Below are 12,614 nucleotides of genomic sequence, written 5' to 3' on the forward strand. Positions count from 1 at the left end.
GATGCATTGTGTAGTTTCCGAAACTGTATTTTTTCTCGGTCCCTCTGGACAGTCTATCTTGACATATAAGGCAAGTTACGTATCTTGCATTTACTTTTTTCTGACCTTTGGGAATTTTAAAAAATTGCCAAATGAAGTTTTCTTTCCGGTGAGACGTCCTGGGCTCCTCAGGCAAAAACTGCCTCTCTTCGTGCTCGTCGTACTGTTCCTCTTCTTCCTCTTCTTGTTGAATTATAACTTGAGCAGGTGGTCCACTCTACCTTGGATGTGGTGGAGGTGGTGAGGAAGCACCAGCTGAAGCTACTAAAGAAGCCATTGCTCACTGGTAACAAAGGGTCTTTCTCTCACAATGATGAAAGTCAGAGTGAGGAAAGAAGGAGGGATTTTCATCATTTGGGAAAAACAAGAGTTCTCAACCAATGAAAAGTGTTCATTTTAGATTATATGACCTAGTCTTACATCATTAGGAAACCAAAAGTGAAATGAACCAATGAAAAGTGTTATTACCAAGTCACATGACCTGCTGTGTTTACGTTAAGCGCTTTGCAGGGCCTCCCGGTTTGCTTCCAGAAACCTGCGCTTTGCGACTCGCTTCGCGTACCAGTTCGCTAACGTAGCACGTCATATGACGTATCACGCGACAACGTGAAACGTCATGCGGACGGGAGGCGTCACGATGTTGTTTTCTAACGCGGCAGTTGCGGTAAAGAAACGTTTACCGGCTCGCGGTCTATTTCGCGGCATCAAGGTCAGCTAACGGGAAGCTTCCCGATTCGCAAAGCGGGAACGAAGAAAAAAAAATATTTAAAAAAAAAATTATTCATAAACATATAAGATATATTTTTGGATTTAAAGAAGAATACATTTTACAGCTACAGATATTAGCTGTTAAAAAACCAATGAAATTCACTGAAAAAACCATAGGTTATAGACCATATATAGTTAGGAATTAGCATTTACAAAACCTTGAAAATTCACTGAAAAAACCATAGGTTATAGACCATATATAGTTAGGAATTAGCATTTAAAAAACCTTATTTTACTCGCACAAAACCATTGAAATTCCATATATAGTTAGTTGCACTAACTATATATCGCGCACCCGCAATCCACTGCTGATGATGTCACATATTACATCATTCATGACATGGTCAGTGACATCACTGATGACATCACTGATGACATCTCAAATGACATCACTGATGACATCACTGATGACATCTCATTTGACATCAATGACCACATCACTGATGATATCATTCATGTGACAATACAATGCATCTCCTCACATTTTAATATAACCTCTGTTTCACCCAGTGTTAAATACAGAGTATAATTTTTGAAACCATTGACACACCAATACTAGTTACTACATACGCACTCACTGATTCCTATGTCTACACACACATTCACTCATTCACCCAAACAATCATTCATACATACAATCACTCATCTTTACAACACTATCATATGCACTCATACACCTATACAGACACTCACAGTCTGCCACTCATCCATGGAGTTACTCACACACCTAGTCAGTCCTGTAAAAAATCAATGACACTTCCATTTTCTTGTCTATACAGTTAAACATAGAGCACCTTACATTTTCAAACATATACTAACACATACTTACCTTCTTATACAATCATTGATACAAGTACACATTGATCTGCACAGAGTCACACACCTCCCAGCCAGCCACACACACACTCAGTCTCCCATACAAATACTTGGACAATCAATCAGTAACCCATATAGTTAATCATATAGCTACTGATCAACACATGCAGCAGTTTACAGAACAACAGACATAATGATGCACAAATTAAGACAGTTTAGTCACTAACCCATGCACTCAGTGAGACACATTTAATCACTCACTCATACATTCAGTCATGCACCTACTAAATCCTTTGTCCAGACACTTATACTTCCACTCATTCTTCAATATGTAAGACACATTTTAACTTTACAGAAACATACAGTCACTGGATGTTGTCATCAGTGATGTCATCAGTGATGTCATCAGTGATGTCATTTGAGATGTCATCAGTGATGTCATCAGTGATGTCACTGACCATGTCATGAATGATGTAATATGTGACATCATCAGCAGTGGATTGCGGGTGCCCGATATATAGTTAGTGCAACTAACTATATATGGAATTTCAATGGTTTTGTGCGAGTAAAATAAGGTTTTTTAAATGCTAATTCCTAACTATATATGGTCTATAACCTATGGTTTTTTCAGTGAATATATATATATATATATATATATATATATATATATATCTGTGGGATTCACCGCCTAGCAACTCAAAGCATGTTGACATTGGTGGTGGAGTTGCAGAGAGCCTCTATAATTGAAATATGTGTAGCTGTGACTTGGACTTCACCATGGACTTTTGTTAATACTTACTGTATTGACCATTTGAGCGCTCATGAGGAGCGGTTTAGTTCTAGGGTATTTTCTATGACCCTAAAAAACAAAGTTGCATTATAGCATTGCTTACTTCCCTTTCAAACAGACTCTAGGCTTTGTGGTTGATAACATAATCGTCAGAGGTCTTGCTGTTTTTATTTCTTGATAATTCTCATAGGGTCATGAATTTGAGGAAGGGACACTCAGTAATGCAAGTACCAAATTAGTAATTGAAACATATCCCTATGTGTTCTACTCCCTAGCTTCAATTCATAGGTTGCTTCTGCCCCGCCACCCCCAGTTCATTCAAGTTCACTGGAGTCTTTACTGGAATTGCATCTGGGTACTGAACAGGAAAATTGTTGGGAGGAGTTTATTTTTTAATGCAACAATTAGGGGTGGTACACAGAGGCAATTCTTCCCCACATGGTCATGAATTAAAGCGAGACAGTAGGAGTCAGAGTAATGCAGTTACCAGGCAAGTAATTTAAACATGTATTGATAAGGCTGGGTAAAATGATACTGGCTACACTGTTTTGGTGTTAAGATTTCACTGTGGATAAAACAAAAATATGTGAGTCAGCACTAAAAATAATCAACTTTCTACTCTACTTTTGTAACATTCCACATAAACAAGTACATAAACCTTCTGAAACTAGTCATGTACCGAGATTACCTTCCTTACCTGTACAGAAAAGGTACATTTTGAGGGGGGGGAGAGAGGAGGTCAGAGGTATTTTTTAGTCCTAGGCACACAACACGATCCCAAGTATACATTTGTTTGCCAATGGCGCCATCTTATACTTCCTTTAACCAACTGACCACCCAGGGATAGCTGAGGCAAGCAGCCAAGGGTAACTTTGGAAAAGTGGTAGAGGCTTGAAGACAGACAATGTAAGGCAGCCAATTACACTCAAACTTAGTGTGCAGTCAGAACTGCAGTATATCGTTGCATAGTAATTTTTTAATAGACAGAAGGTGGAGTAAGTAAAACATGACCATATATACTGGCAGTTGCCAGTAGGCACTTATAGTTAGGACCTTGTTTCGATAGGAAAATAGTTTGACTTGCCCATTTCTTTGGAGCGGATACAGCTTATAATCAGCTGAATCATTTGATACATACCTAAAAACGGATGAGACTTGAGTAAAAGATGAGTAAACATACATCACAGGTCAAGAGACGTGAAAAATTGTATGTGTAGGGATTTAGTTACTGCATCGTAAAAGCACACTGATAAACTGGAGGATAGGTACATTTTATATATTAAGACAGTTTGTATTTTATTAAATAGTCTTAGTTAAATCAATGTGTATGAATAATGTTAAGTGATACTCACATGTTATTAAACTCCCAATTATCATTGAAATATTGTGTGAAAAGAATTAAACCTGGCGTAACTTAAGTCATTTTTAGAGGAGACATTGAAGGGTTCATTCAGGATTTTCAACATTTGCACGTGTGAAATTGTGCACCAAATGTGGCAAGAGAAACTAGTGCTGCATGGTCATATTTAGTAGGACTGTTCTGAAACCTTCAGATTATGATCTTGTCTACCAATGTAAACCACTTGAAACAATAAATATTTTATGATTTGAAATGTTACACATTGGCACTTTGAAAATGCAGTACTGTTCCATAGTTATAAGTGACCTTTGTAAGTCTACAAATAATGTATTCTGAAGTTTATAAGTCTAATAATTGTAGACAATGGATTTTGTCTCATGAATTGTATAGTTTCATTCCTTTATATTCTGCATATATTCATTCAATTTCATTGTAGGCCATCATTTTCCTATTCTGCCTATTTTTACACTCGTGGGAAGTTGGAATGTGAAAATGAAACTGTCTAACTGAAAGAGTTCTCACTCGCTTAAAAGGACTATCTGCAACAAAAAAAGTTTTTCCTTTGAGAACATCTGCTATGGGAAAGTGTCCTCTTACACTGACTCATGTGCCTCTTGCTAACGGATCATTGTTTGGAGGTTTACATAAACCGGATGATCTCACGAAGCAGGTGTCTTCTGCACCTCTTTCTATAATACGTTTCTACCAGTGTGCCATATGACAATCATTCTATATGAACTGAATAGTGGACTAGTGGTCTGAAATGCCCAAGGAGATTTCAGCACCAAAATAGAGAATAATATTATGCATTAATCTGAAGGAGGAGACGGACACACTCACTCATACTTTGCTCTCTCGTATGTGGTCAGACTGAGATGTTTGGGAGAACTTTTCAACAGTCCTGATTCGAGCCAGACCTACTCAATTAGACTGCCATTGGGTACTATGCAGAGGCAGTGCTTTCTTTTGGACTTATGCATACGCTGGGTGCACACCATTCTTGGGCTCTTTCCTGATAGGACACTGCTCGTGAGCGTTCTTGGCTCATGCTGAATTTTCCAAACTGCTTTTTCCCCCCTGATGGCAAGCCTAGATTAAATCAACTTGTCCAGCAATATTTAAAGACTAAATTATTAATGATGCACAGCTCTTTGGTTTAGTTTAAAGTGTTTTATCAAAGATATTCAGAGTCTGTATATGCCATGACTTATTACCATTACTCGATTGTGGATTTCAAACTGATCCATTAATGACAGGAAAGATAAATATAGAGAGATGTCTAATCATCAGTTATTAATGTTATTATTCTGTATTGTGCTAATGGATCTGGTTTATTTGACTTTAGTCCAATTACATGTATTTAGAAAATTCGGAATGGCATTAATAATTCTCTACTTCTATAGTATAGTACTGAGGGATGTTAGATCTGGGGGTCTCTACTTGGCCATAGTAGACACCTTTTTTCCAAATAGGGACCCTTGCTTCCAAGTAAGGATAAGGGGATTACACTCCTAAATAACCCCTGCTCACCACCTTGGTAGCTTGGCACGAACAGACAGGCTTATCTCAGAGGCATTGTGTTAAGCATGTATGAATATACACAGTAATACAGTGAAAACACTACAGATGGACACCACACAGGTTTTATAAAAATAAGTATTCTTTATATAGACTTAACACAAGACCACAAACGTCAAAAATCCACAATACTGTACATAAGATTGACTTAAAGATGGTAAAAGTTACTTAGTTCAAGTTGGTGATAAATGCAACAAAGTTCTCAACAAAGTACCTGGATGCTTAACGCAAAATGAACAAAAGGCTCACAAAAGGGGAGATGCGTCGGTTCCGTGATCTGGGGGAGAGGATGTGTCACGCCTCAATGCTTGCGGAGAATAGAGGATGCGTTGTGATCCTTACCGGTGCAGGGATGATGCGTAGGTTCTCGGCTTGCAGTCCAGTTGCGATGCGCAAGATGGCACCCCGATGCAATGCGACAATCCTGGTGCGATGCGAGAAGATGGCACCCTTGATGAGACGATGATGCGTAGGCACCCTGGCAGCCTTGAGACGACTCTGTACTTTGGAGGCGCAACAGGCCCTGCAACATGCTTCTCCGATGATGAGATGGAGACTCTCTCGATGGCATCACACTTTTCCGGTGATGCGACAGCAGGCAGCTTCGATGAAGACACGCTTCCTGGGAGATGCGGTGGCGGCACGCTTCTCGGGCGATGCAACGATCTCAGCATGGCGGTGTCACGCTTCTTTTTGTTGCGACGCGCTTTCAGCTCCAAGCGACACGCATGCTTCTGCAGTTAGGATTCCCAGCAGAGAAATTCAGGGACATTGGAGATTAAGTCCTTTGTCACTGAGACTTCAGCAGGAGGTAAGCACAAATTCAAGCCCTTGGAGAATATTCTGCAAGATGATAAAAGTCCTTAAAAAGTTCCTTCTCCTTTTCCTTGGCAGTAAAGAAGCCTCTGCAGGCCAACCCAGCAAACAGCACACTGGCAGAGGGGCAGTCTAAACTCCTGCAGCTTCCTTGGTTCTTCTCCTTGGAAAAAGGTTTGTCTTGTTCCCAGAAGTGATCTAAAGTTCTTAGGTCTGAGTCCCAATAATTATACCCCAAAATCCTTTGTTCTCTAAAGGCAGAGCGGACTCTGCCTAGTCCAAACCAGTTCCTGAGCACTCTGTTTTCAGGACTCCTTCTTTCCTTTCACAGTGCAGGTCAGGGCAGAAACATCAAACGCCCCACAGGAGAAGGAGCCAGCATTGTGGAGGGATAGCACAGCCCTGGAGCACTTTGTTGACATGATTCCTTCTCTTCTTTCACAGGGCAGAGGCATCAGTCGCACCTCAGGGGTGGAGCCAGCATTGTGGAAGGAAGGCACAGTCCTGTTCAGGTCCCAGGTGCAACTCTTCCCTTACATCTAGATGCAGATCTCCCTATTCACCACTGGGCTGACTCATTCTGTCTCTTGGAATCCCCCAGCCCTGTCACTCAAATCCAGACAAGGAATACAAAACCTAGCAAAGACAGGGTTTGGATAGTTATACAAGATAATACCTATGTTCTAAAAGTGGTACTTTCAAACACAGAATGTTAAAACCAACTTTACTAAAAGATGTATTTTATCATTCTGAGTTCAGGCATACTATGTTTGAATTTCTACCATGTTCCCCGAGTCAGTTAGGATTATAAGATGTAATAATCACACTGCCCATTCTGGCTTATGGAGAACAGGTAGCACTGCAATAGTGAAAAAATAAATGGCTGTAATTCACTATTAGGACATGCTACACACACCAGGGCATGTCCTACCTTATACTTACAATGCATCCTGCCCTTGGGCCTACCTTAGGGGTGCCTGATATGAAGAAAAGGGAAGGTTTAGGGACTGGCAAGTGGGTGCACTTGCCAAGTCGACATGGCAGTACTAGACTGCACACAGGCCTTGCAATGGCAGGCCTGAGACACACTTTACAAGCTGCTTCTGTGGGTGGCACAACCAGTGCAGCAAACCCACGAGCAGCATTTGATTTACAATCCCAGGGCACACATGGTGCACTGTACTAGGGTCTGACAGATAAATCAAATAACCCAATCATGGAATCACTAATTAGTACATCAATTTAACATAGGGAGCACTTGCACTGTGGCACTGAATAGCAGTGGCACAGTGCCCAAAGCATATAGTCAGCAAAAACATATCAAAAACAGAGGAGGGAATCCGACAAAATGGAAGGGAGGCTCACGCCAATGATGCCAGGTCTATCACGTGTCCCCTCCAGCTGAAATTTGGTGAGACCTACCCTTCCCCTTGGGAGTCGGAAAAATCTGGATAGACCATCAGCGTTGGCATGTTCTGTACCGGGGCGGTGTTCCACCATAAAGTCCATACCCTGTAGGGAAATGGACCACCTCGACAACTTGACGTTCTCATCCCTCATTTGAATTAACCATCTGAGGCGCCTGTGGTCGGTCTGAACCAGGAAGTGAATCCCAAACAAGTATGGTCTCAACTTCTTCAGTGCCCAGACCACAGCAAATGCCGCACGCTCAATTGCACTCCACCTCTGTTCCCGTGGAAGTAACCTCCTACTGATGAAGGCTACAGGTTGGTCTAGGCCCTCTTCATTAATCTGTGATAGAACAGCCCCCACACCATGCTCTGAAGCATCTGTTTGAACAATGAATTGTTTTGAGAAGTTAGGCGCCTGAAGCACGGGTGCTGTGCACATTTATTTATTTATTTATTTAATGACATTTATAAAGCGCATACAATTACCCGTGGGCGTCTCGGCGCTAAATTGCAATAATGTCTCTCCCTGAGCAGATGAGGAAGTAAACCCAGAAGCTAAATTTACTGATTAAATAACCATGTTTTCAGTTTTTTCCTAAACTGAAGGAGAGAGGGGCTTGTTTTTATATGATGTGGCAGAGTGTTCCAAATTTTAGGGGCCGCAACTAGAAAGCGGCGGTCCCCCCAAGTAACTGTTCTGCTGCGTTGGACCACCAGTTGGTTAAGTGAAGTGGATCGGAGTGTTCTGACTGGATTATAGGGAATGTACATACATGTCAGTCTTTAGGGCAACAAAAGCCTTCCGAGAGGTGTCAGTCCAGTTCACTTTTTTAGGCTGCTTCCTGGAAGTCAGCTCAATCAAGGGTGCAACAATGTTGCCATACCCCTTGACAAACCTCCTGTAGTACGCCGCAAGTCCTAATAAGGCTCTCACCTGTGTCTGAGTCTTTTGGGGTTCCCATGCCAGGATGGAATCAATCTTGGGTTGTAGGTGCGCCACCTGGCCGCTCCATACCTGGTGAACCAAGTACACCACCAAGACCTGCCCGATCTGGCACTTACTCGCCTTGATCGTGAGGCCTGCCTTGCGCAGTGCCATCAACACTTCCCAGAGGTGGTGCAGATGCTCTTCCCAACTGGCGCTGAACACTGCAACGTCGTCCAGGTAGGCTGCACTGAAATCCTCCAGTCCATCCAACACCTGGTTGACCAACCTCTGAAAGGTGGCAGGGCATTTTTCATCCCAAAGGGCATAACCCAGAATTAGTAGTGCCCATTTGGTGTGGAGAATGCAGACCTCTCTTTGGCCCCATCAGTCAAGGCGATCTGCCAGTATCCAGACGTCAAATCAAACGTGCTGAGGTACCGTGCAGCCCCTAACCGATCAATGAGCTCATCAGCTGTGGAGATGGGGTGTGCGTCAGTCCTGGTGACTGGACTGAGTCCTCCGTAGTCCACACAGAACCACAGTTCAGGTGTGGAACCAGGCGCGGCAGCCTTTGGGACCAAAACCACTGGGCTGGCCCAAGGACTGATTTAGGACTCAATCACCCCTAAAGCGAACATCTTGGAGACTTCCTCCTTGATGTAAGCACTGACCTTGTCAGTCACTCTGTAAGCCTTGTGCTTCACAGGAAGACTGTCGCCAGTGTCCACATCATGGACGTACCACTCTGTGATACCAAGAATCAAGGAAAATATATCAGAGAATTGTCTCAACAGTTGGCGACAATCTTGCTGCTGATCAGGCGTCAGTGTGGCAGAGAGGTTGACACCATCCGATGATCCATCTTGCTCTGTTGCAGACAGGAGGTCAGTAAGAGGCTCGGTCTTCTCCTCCATTCCATCATCGGTCGCTAGGAGCATGCCCACTTCGGACCTCTCTAAGTGGGGCTACAGGCGGTTAACATGTAGGACCCACAAAGGGTTCCTTGGAGACCGCAAGTTCACCAGGTAGGTGACACCACTCTTGAGCAGCACCACCTCAAATGGACCGGTCCATCTGTCCTGGCGCGCACAAGGCTCTACAGGGGCCAAGACCCAAACTTTCTGTCCAGGCTGAAGCTCAATCAGAGTGGCATTCTGATCATACCACTGTTTCATCTCTTCCTGACTCGCTTCCAGATTCGCATGAGAGAGCTGAAGGCCAGCATGTAACTGTTTACATCCTGGGGAGGTTTCCTGGGAGATTGCTCCCAGCCTTCCTTGACCAGACTCAAAGGTCCTCTTACTGGGTGTCCATACAATAGTTCAAAGGGACTGAACCCTAGGGACTTTTGTGGCACCTCACGGTAAGCAAACAGAAGGCATGGCAAGAGGTCATCCCACTTACGCCTCATTGGTTCCTCAAGACAATTGATCATGCCTTTAAAGGTCCAGTTGAATCTCTCAACCAGCCCATTACCTTGTGGGTAGTAAGGAGTGGTGAACTTCTAGGTAACACCACACTCCTTGCACAGACACTTCATATAACAGAAGATGAAGTTTGTACTTCGGTCAGACACCACCTCTCTGGGGAAGCCCACATGAGAGAAAATCCCTATCAGTACACGTCCCACCACAGGGCCATCACTGTCCGGAACGGGATGGCTTCGGAGCGGGATGGCTTCTGGGTACCAAGTAGCATGGTCCACCAAGACCAGGATAAACCTGTTGCCCATGGCTATCTTGGGGTCCAGTGGCCCCACAATGTCAATGCCTACCTGTTCCATGGGGGTACTGACTACAGGGAAAGTTTGGAGAGGATCCTTGTGCTTCCTCCCACTTTTCCCACTTGCCTGACAAGTTTGACAAGTTCTACTATTAGCATCTGAACTCTTCCGCATCTGGTGCCAATAAAAGTGGGAGACAACCCTTTCAAAGGTCTTGTTCTGCCCCAAATGTCCAGCTAAAGGTATGTCATGAGCCAACCCCAGCAGGAAGGCTCTGAAGCACTGGGGTACCACCAGCACACGGGCTGGCCCAGGCTCAGCAACCTTAGGCTCGCTATACAGGAGGTCGTTCACCCAGTAGATCCAATGTGATCCAGACTGATCACCTGCTGCCTGGTTTGTGGCCTGTTGTCTCAAACCCTCAAGAGAAGGGCACCACTTCTGCTCTGCACAACATTCCTCCCTGGAGGGCCCCCACTTCTTGCTGCCAATGGGTCAGCTCAGGTAGGTTCCGCAGTTCAGAAAATTGCTCCCCTTTAGGTTCCAGGGAATCCCCCTCAAGGTCTGGTTTCCCGCACCCCCTACCTCTTCTCTTTAAGGCAGGTTTCCCGGCCATACTTACAGGCTCCAGGATCTCTTGAACACCCTTGGCTGCCATAGATCGAGTGGTCACACACGCCCACTCAGGCAGACCCAACATCTCTAAATGATCCTTCTTCTCCACCTTAGCCCAAGGGGAGCTTTCCAAATCATTGCCTAACAAACAATCAACAGGAACGGCTGGCCTCACAGCTACTTGAAGAGTACCAGAGGACCCCCCCCCACTCAAAGGGAACTTAAGCCACTTTGCAATGGCTCTCTGTGTAGTCAGCGGCAACAACTGGGAAGAATGCATTGAGGACCACCTGCTCTTCAGACTCCAAGTGACACTGGACAGCTGTCACACTGGCTCCGGTTTCTCTAAGGGCCTCCACTCTGTGGCCATTGATGGTCACCCACTGCCTGCACTTTTTAGTGTGATCAGGCAGCTGAGTTTTTGGGACCATCTCAAAGTCTCCTAATGAGACAAAGGACATTTCTGCGGGACCCCACCCACCTCGGGCACCCATCTCCTCCCCACCCAGGGCTACACTGGCCATCTGACGGGTTGGTGCACGGGGTGACACATACTGACCCTTTTGAGGACACTGGGGATCATACCAATGGTGTCCCACCTGCTTACACTGAAAGCAGGTAACAGGCCCCCTATGAACAGGTTTACCTGTTGGGAGTTCTGACTTCTTCTCAGGGGGAGGCCTGGAACCCTTACCTCGGTTACCTTGGGAATTACTTTAGGGCCCTTTCTGGAAACCCTTCTGTTTATGCTTGTTCCCCCCCCACTCTTCTGCTGGGGACCCTGACCACCTTAGGCGGAGTCTCCCACATGACCCTTGTGGACCCCGGAACTGACCCAGCATTCGGCCTCCTCAGCAAGCTTCCTAGGGTTAGTCAATTTGCTATCAATAAGGTGCAGGCGTAGCTCTGGAAAACAATTAGCAGAAAGTACTATCTTGCAACCAAATCATAGAGCGCTTGAAAATAATCCACTTTGCTACCCCTCACCCAACCAGCCATAGCTCTGCAAAAGTAAGATACATGTTCTACCTAAGTGGTTCCATCCAGCTACTTACAATTCCTGAACCTCTGTCTATAGAGTTCTGGGGTCAAACCATAGTTTGTCATCAGTGCTTCCTTCATGTGGGCATAAGACATCCTATTCTCACTGGGTAGGTCTAACAAAGTATCCCTCCCCTCACTCACAAAGTGGTGCCACAACCCTGCTCCCCAATCCTTCTCAGGGACCCGGTGGGCCATCATTGCTATCTGCAAACCATCACCCAATATCTTCATGCTTATGGAAATATTTGATGACAACCTTGGGATATATACCCTACCTTCTGAAAGCACAGATGGTGAGCTGCCACCAGAGGGATTGATTTCTAAGCCCTTGATTTCTAACTCCCTCAACATCCTCGTGTTTCATTCTCATTCTCTCTCTCCAAAGATAACCCGTTATTCTCCGTTTCCCTCTGACTCTCCATTTTAAGCTTAGCCAACTCCAGCTTGAGTGCCCTATTTCTGTCCCAGTCTTCCAACTCTCTGGGGGACAGGTCTTTGGAAGAGATACTGCTGCCAAGTAGAGAGAGTCCCCCTTCCCTAGCTGACAACACTGGCCACTAGTCTCCATGGGCCCATCTGCATCCCCAGATGGATCCACCACAATATATGAGGCATTTCTTGCTTCTACCCCTTTGGTAGGCCTCCTTTTTAGAAATGCCTGGTGTAGCAACTTTCAATTTCTTGCAGGTACGTGAGCGATTTCAACCGCTCATCCTCAAAATCAA

The sequence above is a fragment of the Lissotriton helveticus genome, chromosome 8, assembly GCF_964261635.1.
Source record: "Lissotriton helveticus chromosome 8, aLisHel1.1, whole genome shotgun sequence".
Lineage (NCBI taxonomy): Eukaryota > Metazoa > Chordata > Amphibia > Caudata > Salamandridae > Lissotriton > Lissotriton helveticus.